The sequence below is a fragment of the Delphinapterus leucas genome, chromosome 20 (genome assembly GCF_059928025.1).
Source record: "Delphinapterus leucas isolate spDelLeu-1000000601 "Yukka" chromosome 20, BTC_Dleu_Yukka2, whole genome shotgun sequence".
Classification (NCBI taxonomy): Eukaryota; Metazoa; Chordata; class Mammalia; order Artiodactyla; family Monodontidae; genus Delphinapterus; species Delphinapterus leucas.
This window is the reverse complement of record NC_143148.1, coordinates 48,088,301-48,103,694: the sequence shown is the minus strand read 5'-3', so window position 1 is coordinate 48,103,694 and position 15,394 is coordinate 48,088,301. Positions and strand designations below refer to the sequence as shown.

The following is a 15,394-nucleotide window of genomic DNA, read 5'->3' as shown; positions in this document are numbered from 1 at the left end:
CTTTTTGTCATTGCACTGAGGATATAAAGTCAAAATACTGTCTTTATAAGCCACTGGAGTGAGCCTCCCTCTTCCTTCCCCTCTCTCCCCTATGGTTATGGTATTCATTTGAAATATAATTAGGTTCGTTTGTTTTTCTTTGAATTGCATTTTTGCCTTCCCTCATTATTATTTTTAAAATTTTGGGGACTTCCCTGGTGGTCCGATGGGTAAGACTCCGTGCTCCCAATGCAGGGGGCCCGGGTTTGATCGCTGGTCGGGGAACTAGATCCCACGTGCATGCCGCAACTAAGAGTTGCATGTTGCAACTAAGAGAGCCTGCATGCTGCAACTAATACCCGGCACAGCCATAAATAAATAAATGAATGAATGAATAAATAAATATTTTTAAAAAGTAAATAAAATTTTGAGTCACTAAAAATAACATGGTTCCAGAATTGCCTCCCTGCTACACCTTTTACCCCATTCCCATCCTTCCACCCTTTTCTTCCCATTTGCAGGGTAGCCAGTCTCAGTTTTTAGTTTATACTTTCTCTTTCTTTAGGTACAATGAGCAGATACTATATGTATATTTTTTTCTTTCCCCTTCTTTCTTACCCAGAAGATAGCATACTTGATACTCTTTTGTACTTGCTTTTTTTCATTTAACCTTATGTCTTGGAAATCACTTTATATCAATTCATAGAGATCTTCCTTAGTTTATTCAGCCACTGTCCTGTGCATGAGTGTTTATTTTCTGTATTTTGCGGTTATGAGCAATGCTGCAGTGAATAGCCTTGCTTTTATGTAGTTTCATATTGTTGTAGATAATATTCCTGGAAGTGCAATTTTGTTGGCTTTTGTTATTGCACCAACAGCATATCAGTTCAAAAGCAAACAAAAAATTTTTGAAGTGTTTTACATTTTATTGTTCACAAGCATTAGTTGATATTTTCAAAAACCTCTTAATAAACGACTCCCCAGGTACTGCTACTGGGTGATGTAACCAGACAGAAAAATCCCACCTAACTGAATTGCTCTCAAAGTGAACATGGTAAAGTGGAACGGGAAGCATCTCCTTATCTCAGGTTGGTTAACTGCTCACTTCTAAGTCACAAAACATTGTATATATTTCATAATTATTTTTCTTAATTAGTAATTCTTAGTTGGAATTTTTGGGAAAAGATTATATCGTGTACATCTCTGCAAATAATGTGAAGTACAAGCCTGTCACTCGTTAGGAAAAAAAGCTAAACATATATTAACAATACTTATAGTTTTTGGGTTTTTTTATTTTTTTTGCGGTACGCGGGCCTCTCACTGCTGTGGCCTCTCCCGTTGTGGAGCACAGGCTCCGGACGCGCAGGCTCAGTGGCCATGGCTCACGGGCCCAGCCGCTCCGCGGCATGTGGGATCCTCCTGGACCGGGGCACGAACCCGTGTCCCCTGCATCGGCAGGCGGACTCTCAACCACTGCGCCACCAGGGAAGCCCAACAATACTTATAATTTTAAAAAATGGGGCCTGATTAAAAACCAAAAACTTCGTTGTATTTATTATTAGTGTGGTTTTGCTTCTTAAGTACTTCCTATGATGAACTGTTGCTTTTCTCTTACCCAACCCTTGGATATCCCATTTTCCTGATAGGCCCAGAAAAGCCTAACTGGTGTTTGTTCTTAACCCCATTTAGAGCAACATTTTCAATTTAGTTTTTTGATTTAGCATCTTTAAAATGTGATAGCCTTTAGGATTTAGATACGTGTTTTGGACAGTGGTGCAGCATGAGATTCAACTATTCTGGAAAAGTTTTGCTAATATCCTTAAATGACGATCTCTTGAGTTTTTAAAACAGTTTATGCATTTAATATCTCAAATCCTGGTACAGTATTGCTATTCAGCATTCCTGGGGCAGCCTTGAACCCTTTGATTCTGGATTCCAACTCATTTATGCGGATTATTAAGAACTGGCTCTTAATAAATGTAGAACTTTCAGGACACATCTACCTGTTTTCAGCTAGTTAAAGATTACTGAAATGCCATCTTAGACCATGTTATCTTGGAAAAACATTGTTTCAAAGGTCTTAAATCTTGTTTTAGCTGGTTGATTCAAGATAACCTATACAAATGGTATTTGGGGGGAATTAAAACAAAACAAAACCAGCATCACTAGACCAGATAACTTTCTTTGTGTACTGAAGCACAGCAGAGTAGAATTAGGAGTACATCTTAAGAAAATGCTCCCATATTCGCATAGATTCCATATGTCTTGGCAGGCATATGGATTTTGTTTCTTCCCCTCCGTTTTTTATTCAGTAGTGCATATATAGTTTTAATACATAAAAATTAAAGTCAGAGCACAACCAGGTATATAATGGAAAAGTGTAATATTCTATTTTAGCTTTCCCTACTTTCAACTCTTAGTTCTTTATATATATTTTTTTTTTTTGCGGTACGCGAGCCTCTCATTGCTGTGGCCTCTCCCGTTGCGGAGCACAGGCTCCGGATGCGCAGGCTCAGCGGCCATGGCTCACGGGCCCAGCCACCCCGTGGCATGCGGGACCCTCCCGGACAGGGGCACGAACCCGTGTCCCCTGCATCGGCAGGTGGACTCTCAACCACTGCGCCACCGGGGAAGCCCTCTTTATTTATTTATTTATTTTTGCGATACGCGGGCCTCTCACTGTTGTGGCTTCTCCCGTTGCGGAGCACAGGCTCCGGATGCGCAGGCTCAGTGGCCATGGCTCACAGGCCTAGTTGCTCCGTGGCATGTGGGATCCTCCCAGCCCGGGGCACAAACCCGTGTCCCCTGCATCGGCAGGCGGACTCTCAACCACTGTGCCACCAGGAAAGCCCCAGTTCTTCATTTTTGTATTTATCTAATTTTTAAGTAGAATACTTACATTGTTCTCTTTTTTTATTAGACATTATCTATTGATTTCTTACAAACTATCTACATTTTGTCCTTATAAAACACACAAAACAGTATTTACTCTGAAATTGAACTTTGTAGAGCAAGAAATCCTACAAAGCTAAGGGATAAAATAGACTGTGCCGCACCACAGACAGGATTCATACAAGTCACTGGCTTTAGAATGTGGCATTAATTGGCCAAGTTCTACAGAAAGCTTTGACCTACTCTAATGAGATCAATTTTGGTCCATTTCATTCTTGTCTCAGTCTCATTTATCAGTCATGAGTAATCAGCATACTCATATACTAAACAGTTTCTTAAAAAAGAGATCAAATTCATTGCTACTTAGGTCTGATTAGTTAAAAAAAATAAAAGCAAACAAATGAAAAAACCAACAAAAATCCACAAAGTTGTGTTTTACTCATTTTTTTAGTTTTAACAGAATGAGAAGCAAGTCTAAGTCATTGCTGTAAGAATGTTTCAATGTGAAGTCAGAATACTTCAACTATCGATCACCCCTTTGTGTTTTATGATTTTCATTTTTATATTTCTGTTATAGATTACAGTCTTCTAGCTATGTTTCTTTTGCATTTCTGGATCCACAGTCATGATCCATATTAACTCTGCAGAGTTCTTTCGTTAGAAAACATTTCTAGAGTCTACTTTTTGGTGATGATTTCCTTTGTGATTCAAACAATATCAAAATAGATTTACTTAGAACTTGTGTGAATCTGGGGGTTTTTTAATTTTATTTTTTAATATTTATTTATTTATTTTTATTTTTGGCTGCCTGGGGTCTTTGTTGCTGAACGCGGGCTATTCTTCGTTGCGGTTCCCGGGCTTCTCATTGCAGTGGCTTCTCTTGTTGCAGAGCACGGGCTCTAGGCGCGCGGGCTTCAGTAGTTGTGGCACTCGGGCTCAGTAGTTGTGGCGCACGGGCTTAGTTGCTCCGCGGCATGTGGGATCTTCCCGGACCAGGGCTCGAACCCGTGACCCCTGCACTGGCAGGCGGATTCTTAACCACTGCGCCACCAGTGAAGTCCCTGAATCTGGTTTTTAAATTTGGAAAGGTTTTACTCTCCATGGGAACAGCTAAGGGTATATGTCTGGTTAATTTGAGACCCTCCTGAATTGGCATTCAGTTTTTAAGTTTCTCTTAATAACTACTGAAAACGCCATTTATATAAAACTCAGCAGTAAATTTATTTTCTCTTCTATAAACAGGTACATACTAGGCAGCACAAATAAAAAAAACTCTTGCCTTGGCTTGGCTTTTCACTAGTCCTAGAGACTTACTTCTTCTTGATGGTTATCAGAGCCTGGATAGGCTTTGCTATTAGCAAAAGTGAATAGGATGATCCTTTAAAAGTTATTTTTTGTGTATTTATATTTGAAGCCCAGGTTTTTGGAGGGTGGGGTCCCATGCATAAAGTATGAAAGGAGTCATTAAATTTGCCCTCAATAACATCTTGACGTCTATTTTTCTAAATCAGAATTGGTACATGATTTCTTCCAAGAAATAAAAATAAAATATTTCTTCAGGTACTCATTCAGGATCATGAGTAAACAGAATGTTGTCAGTTATATTTTAAAGTGAAAAGAATAAAAAATAAACTTTATCTTCAGTAAGCTTCATTGTTTTTTGGCTTAGCAGTTCTTGTTAAAGCATTACTAAATAGCTATTAAATTGAAATCTAGAATAGATCAGTTCTCTAATTTCTTCACAACCTTGTTTTATCAAGCAATCCTCTATGCCCATTTGTATCTTAGACTAGAAATTGGCAAACTACAGTCCATGGGCCAAGTCCAGACCACAACCTGCTTTTTGTATGTCTCTGGAGGTAAGAGTTGTTTTTACAGTTTTTAAAAGGTTAAAAGAAGATACCACAAGATTGTAGAGATTGTTTGTAGCCCACAAAGCCTAAAATAATTACTCTATGTCCCTTTACAGAACAAATTTGTTTTAGACTATAATATATAATGTATGTGCAACTCTTTATTTTTATTTATTTATTTTGTGCAACTCTTCTTTTTTTTTTTTTTTTCGGTACACGGGCCTGTCACTGCCGTGGCCTCTCCCGTTGCGGAGCACAGGCTCCGGATGCGCAGGCTCAGCGGCCATGGCTCACAGGCCTAGCCGCTCCACGGCATGTGGGATCTTCCTGGACTGGGGCACGAACCCATGTCCCCTGCATCGGCAGGTGGACTCTCAACCACTGCACCACCAGGGAAGGCCGTGCAACTCTTTTTAAATGGTTTATAATCCATCTGAATTACCGTCACCTTCAGTAAGAAAAATGTCTTGCTGTATATCATTACATATCCTTCATTTTTATAGGAATTCACCAAATTTGTTAGTTTTTATAATTGATATGGACTTAAAAATTTTTTTTATTTTTTGATTGAAGTATAGTTGATTTACAATGCTGTGTTAATTACTACTGTACAGTAAAGTGATTCAGTTATATATATATACACACACACACACATTCTTTTTTTTTTTTTTTTTTCTTTGACCACACCATGCGGCTTGTGAGATCTTAGTTCCCCGACCAGGGATTGAACCTGCGCCCTTGGCAGTGAGAGCCCGGAGTCCTAACCACTGGACCGCCAGGGAATTCCCAACATTCTTTTTTAATATTCTGTTCCATTATAGTTTATCATAGGATATATAGTTCTCTGTGCTATATAGTAGGACCTTGTTGTTTATCCATTCTATATACAATAGCTTACATCTGCTCACCCCAACCTCCCAGTCCATCCCTCCCACAACACCCTCCCTCTTGGCAACCACCAATCTGTTCTCTATGTCCGTGATTCTACTTCTGTTTCATAGATAGGTTCATTTGTGTCATATTTTAGATTCCACATATAAGTGACATCATATGATATTTGTCTTTCTCTTTCTGACTTCACTTAGTGTGATAGTCTCTAGTTGCATCTGGTGTGGACTTCTGTTAATCAGAATCTGTATACATGACACTGTGGACTTTAATTAAACTAGCTTGGGGTTTGAGACAGAAAGACAGCACCCCGCAGGTACTTGTGCTTACTTTTGTGCTTGCTCTTCGGTGCGTGCATTTTTGTGATGCTGCTTTAGGAATGGTAATGAATTTGAATATTGCCATTTCTTCATAGACGCAACATTTTCTCATTGATACATTTGCCTACTGCATAGAGTGTGTTATTTTTTTGAGGCTGTATTTTGTGGTACGCGGGCCTCTCACTGTTGTGGCCTCTCCCGTTGCAGAGCACAGGCTCCGGACGCGCAGGCTCAGCGGCCATGGCTCACGGGCCCAGCTGCTCCGCAGCATGTGGGATCCTCCCGGACCAGGGCACGAACCCGCGTCCCCTTTATTGGCAGGCGGACTCTCAGCCACTGTGCCACCAGGGAAGCCCTGAGGCTATATTTTGATGTTAAATTGGGTGGTGTGGTTGGTTTGGCTGAGAGTTTTTTAAATAAATTTATTTATTTTATTTATTTTTGGCTGTGTTGGGTCTTCTTTGTGGTGTGCAGGATTCTTTTTGTGGTGGCTTCTCTTGTTGTGGAGCATGGGCTCTAGGCACGTGGGCTTCGGTAGTTGTGGCATATGGGCTCAGTAGTTGTGGCTCGTGGGCTCTAGAATGCAGGATCAGTAGTTGTGGCGCACAGGCTTAGTTGCTCCGTGGCATGTGGGATCTTCCCAGGCCAGGGTTCGAACCCATGTCCCCTGCATTAGCAGGAGGATTCTTAACCACTGCGCCACCAGGGAAGCCCCACCTTAACATTTTGGAAATCAGGATGTATCTTAAATTTTATGACATAATTACAATTGACAGTTCCCGCCCCCCGTGGTGCATAAAATAATGGTTCATCTTAAAATCAATAAGGCATGGTTCATATATTCTACTCACTTATATTAACTGTTACGTGCATTGTTTTCTTGTTCCTTATATAAATTTTTAATAGGTTTTTAAAAAATTATTTATTTATTTATTTAGGCCGTGCTGGGTCTTAGTTGCAGCACATGGGATCTTCCTTGCAGCACGTGGGATGGTTTTTTTTCGTTGCGACATGCGGACTTCTTAGTTGCTGCGTGCGGGCTTCTTAGTTGCAGCATGCATGCAGGATCTAGTTCCCTAACCAGGGATGGAACTTGGGCCCCCCTGCATTGGGAGTATGGTTAGAGTCTTACCCACTGGACCACCAGGGAAGTCCCTCTTTTTCCTTATATTGATTCCACCCCTTTTTACTTACTTGGATATTGCAGCCAAAATTCATTATTTTGGAAATCTTTAATCATTAAAGGATTTGTTTGGGGATTTATTTTAATTCTGAGATTTGTAATTTGAATTAGATAATAAGCATCATCATCCATATCTGGTCAACAGAGCAATTTAGGAAAATCAACAGTTAGCATAGTGTTTTGAGTAGCACGATATCCTGATCTGTTACTGTTAGTTAACAGATGGCCTGCAGCCTGGTCTTTTGTGTTAGTTACTATTTTGCTGAATATACTGTAGAAGAACATTGACCAGAAAACCAGTTTAGCTTTAGCCTTACCTGCAATTTTCTTGGGTGTTTGCAACTGAAACGCCCTGTGAATTTATAGTAGTATCCTGTTGATGGGAAATAATTAGAAATTATATAATAATTGTTTTTTAGGCCTTTAGTATCTCTGAAAGTAAGCCACTTTGTATTACGGAGACAATACATTTTTTAAAGCTTATTTTAATGCAGAATCACAAGTCAGTAACTTCAAAAAAGGCAAGGCAAATAAAAGCGGGAGGAAGGTGGGCACTGATGCCAACATTAAATATATAGGCGTATTTAAGTCAGTGATTCTAAACTCTAGTTGTACCTTAGGCAATTTTTAAAATATCAGTACCCAGAGGTCTCAGGTAAATTAAATTATAATGCCTGGAATTGGTTGCTGGCATTGAATTTAAAAAATATTAAGATACTATTATTATTGTGTTACAAAGGCAATATTTTTGTAGATTTACCCATTAGTTAGTACTTTCTTTGCTCCTCATACCTTCTTGCTTCTCTAAGCTTCCATCTAGGACCACTTTCCTTCTGCCTACAATACATTTTTTAGAATATCTTTTAGTGAGGGTCTCCTGCTGGCCAGCTGTCAGGTTTTGTTTGTCTGGAAATGTCTTTATTCTACCTTACTCTTAAAGGATATTTTTTGCTGGGTCTAGGTATCAGTTATCTATTTCTGACTAACAAACCATCCCAAACTTAATGACTCAAAAACAACAACTATTTCCTCATGAATCTGTGGGTCAGCAGTTTGATCAGGGCTCAAGGGGATGGCTTGTCTCTGATCTACCTGGTGTCTCATTCATCTGCTTGTAGTCACTTGTCAGGTCAGCTGGGAGCTGGACAGTCCAGATGACCTCATTTATATGTCTGGTGGGTTGGTAAGGTGAGAAAGGAACTGGGCAACACATCTCTCATATCTCTCAGCTGGCTAGGCTAAATGCCTTCATGTGGTAGCTGGGTTCATAAAGCAATATAGGGACTTCCCTGGTGGCGCAGTGGTTAAGAATCTGCCTGCCAACGCAGGGGACACGGGTTCGAGCCCTGGGCCAGGAAGATCCCACATGCTGTGGAGCAACTAAGCCTGTGCGCCACAACTACTGAGCCTGCACTCTAAGCCCACAAGCCATAACTACTGAACCCAAATGCCGCAACTACTGAAGCCCATGCGCCTAGAGCCCATGCTCTGCAACAGGAGAAGCCACCGCAACGAGAAGCCCACACACTGCAACAAAGAGCGTCCCCTGCTCGCCACAACTAGAGAAAGCCCACGTGCAGTAACTAAGACCCAGTGCAGCCAAAAATAAATAAATAAATATATTAAAAAAAAAAAAAGCAATGGCAAGATCCAATGCACAAGTACTTTTCAAGCTTCTTGAAAAGTGTCTCATTTACCAGAGCAAGTCAGATGGCCAAGCCCACATTCCAAAGGGTGGAGAAATTAGATTCCATCTCTTTATGGGTAGAGGGACGATGTCACATTCAAAGGGATGTGCATTAAGGAATGGGAGGGATTTGTGGCCTTAAAAAATCAATAACAGGGGCTTCCCTGGTGGCGCAGTGGTTGAGAGTCCGCCTGCCGATGCAGGGGACACGGGTTCGTGCCCCGGTACGGGAAGATCCCACATGCCGCAGAGCGGCTAGGCCCGAGAGCCGTGGCCGCTGAGCCTGCGCGTCCAGGGCCTGTGCTCCGCAACGGGAGAGGCCACAACAGTGAGAGGCCCACGTACCGAAGGAAAAAAAAAAAAAATCAATAACAGTGTAGAATTTTAGGTTGGAGTATTTTTCAGCACATTTTCTTTCCACTGTCTTTTGGCTTTCACTGTCACTGTTAAGCAGTTAGTTAGTTCCTATGGCTTCTTTTCAGATTTTCTGTCTGTGTTCTCTTGACCACTATGATTTGTCTTGGTGTAACTTTCCTTTTATTTCTCGACTTGAGCTTTATTGAGTTTCTTTTGATTTGGTGTCTTTCATTCTTTATGCAAAATTCTCAGCCATTATCTGCCTCTGCCCCACTCTTTCTCTTCTTCTTGAACTTCAGTTAAGTTAGATTTCTTGCTATTTTTTCATGTTTATTTATTTTTTACTATAAAGGTTTTATTATGCACAGAGAGGGGAAGGGGCTCAGTCCTTGGCAGCTGCTTTCCTCTTGGCAACCAGGACATCACTCAGGTTCTCTTGCCTCTTGGCATGGCTGTGTGTCCCCACTCTTTTCTTGATGAACTTGAGGGCCTGTGTGTCCTTGGAGAACTTGAGCATGTCCCAGATGCTCTGCCTTTATGAGGCAAAGCCTCATACTTCTCAGATCATGTCCCTTAGGGACTTGGTGTGCTTGGTGAGGCATCCATGGCAGTGGCTGTGCCTCAGCTTGCTCATGTTCTTGGTCACTTTGTGGCCCTTGTTGAGGCCCATGGCCATGGGGTAGTACAGAGCTGTGGCTTTGTTCCTTAATGGCTTCTGAGGCAGAGTCTTCATATTTATTAACTTTTCGTCTTCATGCTACATTCTGGATAATTTCTGTTGACTTACCTTTCAGTGTACTAATTTTCTCTACAGTTATACTGTAGAGCTGCTTAACTCTTCTACTTTTTTAAAAAATTAAATTTACCATAGTTCATCATTTTTTCCTTTTAAAAAAATTAAGGTATAATTTACATGTAAAATTTGCTTTCTTTTTTTTTTTTTGGTTTGCAATCTACAGGGGTTTTTTTCTATTTATATTGTACTTTTATTATTTATTTATTTATTTATTTGGTTGTGGTGCGGCAGGCGGGCTCCTTAGTTGCGGCTCGCAGGCTCCTTAGTTGCAGCAGGTGGGCTCCTTAGGTGTGGCGTGTGAGCTCTTTAGTTGTGGCACGTGAGCTCCTTAGTTGTGGCACGTGAGCTCCTTAGTTGCGGCAAGTGGGCCCCTTAGTTGCAGCTTGCAGCTCCTTAGTTGCGGCACATGAGCTTCTTAGTTGTGGCATGCGAACTCTTAGTTGCAGCATGCATGTGGGATCTAGTTCTCTGACCAGGAATTGAACCCGGGCTCCCTGCGTTGGGAGCGCTGAGTCTTAACCTAACCACTGTACCACCAGGGACGTCCCTGCAATCTACAAGATTTAATATTCATTCCTTTTATCTGGTGCTTTTGCCAATAGCACACTCTTAATTACTGTTGCTCTACTGTAAGTCTTAAAATGAGGTAGTATTCCAACTTTCTTTTACAAATTGTTAGGGTCTTCTATTTACAATCTGCTTTTTTTTTTTTTTTTGCGGTACGCAGGCCTCTCACCGCTGTGGCCTCTCCTGTCGTGGAGCACAAGCTCCGGACGCACAGGCTCAGCGGCCATGGCTCACAGGCCCAGCCACTCCACGGCCTGTGGGATCTTCCCAGACCGGGGCACGAACCCGTGTCCCCTGCATCGGCAGGCGGACTCTCAACCACTGAGCCACCAGGGAAGCCCTCTCTGTCTCTTTTAAAGAAAGGCAAGTCCCAGAGGCCAGTGCTCATGTTCCGTAACCCAAATTGTAGATCCCAGCTGTTAGTCCTCAGCAATAACTTTGAGAACTTCATAGTAAAGTTTTGGTGTTTTTCTGATTTAAAGTTTTCAACCTCTATGCAATCATATTTTCCTATTTTAAATATAATTTTAAACCTTTTCTAGTCAGAAATGTTGTGAGTATTCTATAAAAGCAAAAAAAAGTAAATGACATTTGGGTAACTTACACTTTATTTTCTCAACAAAAATGTGTCCCCTTTGTAACCCCCCCCACACACACTTTTTTGCCACTGTTACCATTTTTTATTTCATATGTTAAATAGTTGGAAAAGCTATACCACATTATCTCCAGCTCATAGGTCAAGAGACAAGATTGGATCCCTGTGGAATAGGTTATGTCATTTTAGCCAAGATGTTCTCCTATAAAAAATTCAAAACACCAGATTTGAAGAGACCATTGAGGAGTCTGAAAGATTTCCTTAGATTATTTTCCTGGGCAAGGACATTTTCCTTTTCTTAGCTTCTTAGTTAGTTGTAGTTAGTTTTGCAGCACCTTAAACATTTTCTCCTGACATTTACACTCTTCCTGTATTATAAATACTTTTCATCCACACCTCAGCAATATGTGTTGTTTAAAATAATTAACATTTAAATATTTCTATTGTTTCTTTAATTTTCTGCAAGCTGTTTTTATTTTCCTAGCATGGAGACTAAACTACGGTAAAGAAAAATTTTGTTGTATCTTCTACTTCCCCAGCAGTTATTTATTATGTACTTTCTACATTCTAGGTACAAATCAGGGATACTCTTTCTGTCTCTCCAGAAATTTCTGTCTCATACAGTATGACTGTATGATAGATGAAAGGCAGATTGGAACAGAACAAGGCGTGGAGGCCACAAAAAAAAAAAGAGAGACCTGCTCAGAGATTGTCGTCTAGAAAATTAGGATTTGGATTAAAGCAATGACAGAAAGAAAGGAGATTGACTAAATCTAATACTGAAAAAAGATGACTAAGGAGAGCTTGTTAAAGGACTAAGATAGGGGACTTGCAGGAGAAAAAGGAATCAAAAGTAAACCCAAAGTTCCATTGGGTATGTGGGCATTGCTTACTGGGGGAATGATGATGCCATGGTAGAAAAAGAATTAAAAATAATTTATGTAGATACTTCCTCTTCCAAGAGGTAGAGCTTAACTCCCCATTCCCCTCTTGAGTATGGGCTGGACTCAGTGAATTGCTTCCAAAGAGTAGAATGTGGAAAGGTAGAAGGGAGTCATTTTATAGTGGAGAAACCTGGCAAACACTCCCTTGGCCAGGTGATCAAAGTTGGCATCATCAGTATGTATGCCCTTGATATGATGTGTTGAGAATGGCAGTTCTTCCCCAAAACCTATATCCTATGAGAAAAACATCACACTAACTGAAGTTGAAGGACATTCTACAAAATACCTGACCAGGCTTCCTCAAAAACTGTCAGGTCATTAGAAACACTGAAACTAAGGAGATCAGACTAAATCCTGGATGGGAAAAATGTTTGACCAAATATCTGGGCACCTGTTGGCCCAGTCAAATTGACACATAATCTCGTGTCACTGTCCAAAACTAAGAGAGGATGGAGGGTTAAAGAAGATAAAGGGTTAAGGAGGAGAGAGTTGTTTTTTAAACATCGAAAACAACAGAAAGCCAAAAAAATGGGATAGAGAAGATGGCTCTTAATGATAAAAATCACATGAAGCAGGAAATCAGGAAATGTGGTCTGACTCCTCATTTAAAAAGTGGAAGGAAGATGCACAGTCAGTGACAGAATGGATAATAGAAATAAGTTAAATTTTCATTTTACAGTTGACCTTTGAACGTACGTATTTGAACTGCACAGGTCCACTCATACGCAGATTTTTTTTCAGTAAATAAATACTACAGTACTACATGATCAGAAGTTGGTTGAATACGCAGATGTGGAATCACAGATACAGAGGGCCAACTCTAAAGTTATCCTCGGATTATTGACTGTGAGGAGGGTCTGCACCCTTAACTCCCCCTAGTTGTTCAAGAGTCAACTGTATTTTATCTGCCCCTCTCTCTTGGGATATCCCTTTTCTTCTAACTACTCCAGTCCTAAAGTAGGGCCAAAGTAACTAACTTTGGGGGGAAAAACAAGTGTTCCCCCCCACCCCCCTGGCCCAAGAAAGAAAGCAGATTCTTCACATCCACTAGAAATGTCTTGAGGTTCTCAAGTACTCAAATTTATGAATGTGTATCCATGGATACAAGGATAAAAGTCATATAGGTTAAAGCTAAACTTACATGTTATAAAGCAGGTGCTTGGCGAGTTAACAAATATTATAAAATCCCAACTTACTCTTAACCTTTTAGGTACAGTCTTCAGTAATATAGTTCAAACATTTATGCACACTTTTTCTTTTTTTTTTTTTTGCTGCACGCGGGCCTCTCACTGTTGTGGCCTCTCCCGTTGCGGAGCACAGGCTCAGCGGCCATGGCTCACGGGCACAGCCGCTCCGAGGCATGTGGGGTCTTCCCTGACCAGGGTACGAACCCGTGTCCCCTGCATCAACAGGTGGACTCTCAACCACTGCGCCACCAGGGAAGCCCCACACTCTTTCATTTTATTATTCATCCTTTATAATTGAATTCATGGAAGACTGGCTTTAGGCCAGAAAGCAGTAAATTAAATTTGAAATGCTTCTTTCTGCTAGTATTTAGCACTTGCATTTTTCTTCCCGTTTTTTTCCCTCTAAGCCCAGTAAAATATCCTAATAATTTCACAATGATACGGCTTAAGAGGTGATACTGCCAAAGGTGAAATATTGCTGGGCAAGTATTACCTCCACTCAGTAGCTTAAAAACTTGCCAGCTGGTAAACACAATATTTAAAATCAACATTTAAAATTCTCCTAGGTATGTAAGTATATAATGTATGAAAATCAGATTATGAAAGTTGAGGACCATCTGTAAATAAAAATGCAAATATTTTGAATTCTTAATTACCCAGAGTTTCATTGTTTTACTACTTTCTTTAGTGTGTGTCTAACATTTTTAAATGTTCTCCTGGGCTTTGATCTAGCAGTGTCTGCAAATTGTGTTCACCATCACTCAATCACATGCTCTTAGAGTAGCCTATACTCCGTTGCTTCTTAGACCCTAATAGAGCTTCCTGCCTATTTTAGTACCTAAAACTCTCTATGATTAAAATTTCTCTCAATTGAGATTCTTACTGCTCTACTTCATCTAACTTACTATAAAATAAAATGGATAACTATCCAGTGAATAAAGATCCCTAAAAATAAAATGAAACTCACAACTCAAATATTATATAGTTATAGAAAAGTTTGTGATGTTTGAGATAAGAATTTACAAAGCTATTAAATCAGAGACCCTGGGTTCCTTCTAGTTTTGCTAACTATGCCAATTTTATGGGGGAGAAATTGGTCAGTAGGAAAAGCAGAGACTCACCCTACTGATTCAAGTGTGGAGGGTAAATCTTCCTCCTACTAAATAAAGTACTTCGCTGTTCTGAACAGTGACAATCTGAATACATTTTCTTTATGAGAACGTGATTAAGCTAATTAAAGACATATTATTAGGGTTGTTCTTATAAGTTGTTCCTATCTGCCTACATAATGTAAACAACCTACATACAGTTAGACTGTTAGTTTTAGCTCTGTTTTTACCCCTTGGCTCCAGACTTTAGGTTATTTTCCATATAACCTGCCTTACAGGGTGCTCCATACAAAAGTTGGTTAAATAGGGGCTTCCCTGGTGGCACAGTGGTTGAGAGTCCACCTGCCGATGCAGGGGACACGGGTTCGTGCCCCGATCCGGGAAGATCCCACATGCCGAGGAGGGGCTGGGCCCGTGAGCCATGGCCGCTGAGCCCGCGCGTCCGGAGCCTGTGCTCCGCAACGGGAGAGGCCACAACAGAGAGAGGCCCGCGTACCGCAAAAAAAAAAAAAAAAAAAATTGGTTAAATAACGTGCTTGAGTTAGCCTCAAACAAAAACATACGTTTTGTGGAGAGAAGTCCATTTCTCCTAGTAAAAAAACTTTAAACTTTCTAGTAAAAGAACTTATGGTATTTAAAACGAAGGTTTATAATGTGATAAAAATATTCAATATTGTTGACCGTTTCCATCATCTTGCTTTTCTCCTATAGGACCGTTTCACTTTCTTGTAGTAAAAGCAAAAGGGTATTTGTGTGTGTGTGTGTGTGTGTGATTTAGGAATTTAGAGTTAACTCACCAGCTTATAATTGTCCGTGTATGAATTAGTGACTGTTTTTCCACAGAAATTGTTTCTATCCTAGGCTAATTGTTTCTGAGCCATTGCTCAACCTGTTTTCAGAATGGGAGCACATTTTATTAATAATTAGCTCAAGAAAAACATAATTAATAAAGTTAATCTGTTGCTAAGTAAAACCATATGAAATTCCAAAGCAAAATACAAATATGAGTTTATGTGTTCCAAAACGAGTTCCTTAGC

At 40.3% G+C, this 15,394-nt stretch overlaps 1 protein-coding gene and 2 pseudogenes across 5 annotated transcripts in view; 2 read left to right on the top strand and 1 right to left on the bottom strand.

The window, feature by feature from the left end:
* Positions 1–15,394, top strand: part of GLG1 (golgi glycoprotein 1) — a 148,144-nt gene that overhangs the window by 26,070 nt on the left and 106,680 nt on the right. The gene's annotated exons all lie outside the window — the stretch shown is intronic.
* Positions 1–15,394, top strand: part of LOC149744698 (STING ER exit protein pseudogene) — a 75,415-nt pseudogene that overhangs the window by 25,508 nt on the left and 34,513 nt on the right. Inside the window, exon 2 of the transcript XR_016390884.1 lies at positions 1–15,394. This exon is cut by the window's left edge and continues 17,148 nt beyond it; it is cut by the window's right edge and continues 34,513 nt beyond it. The product of XR_016390884.1 is annotated as an STING ER exit protein pseudogene (transcript).
* On the bottom strand, positions 8,258–11,647 carry LOC149744699 (large ribosomal subunit protein eL36 pseudogene; annotated as a pseudogene).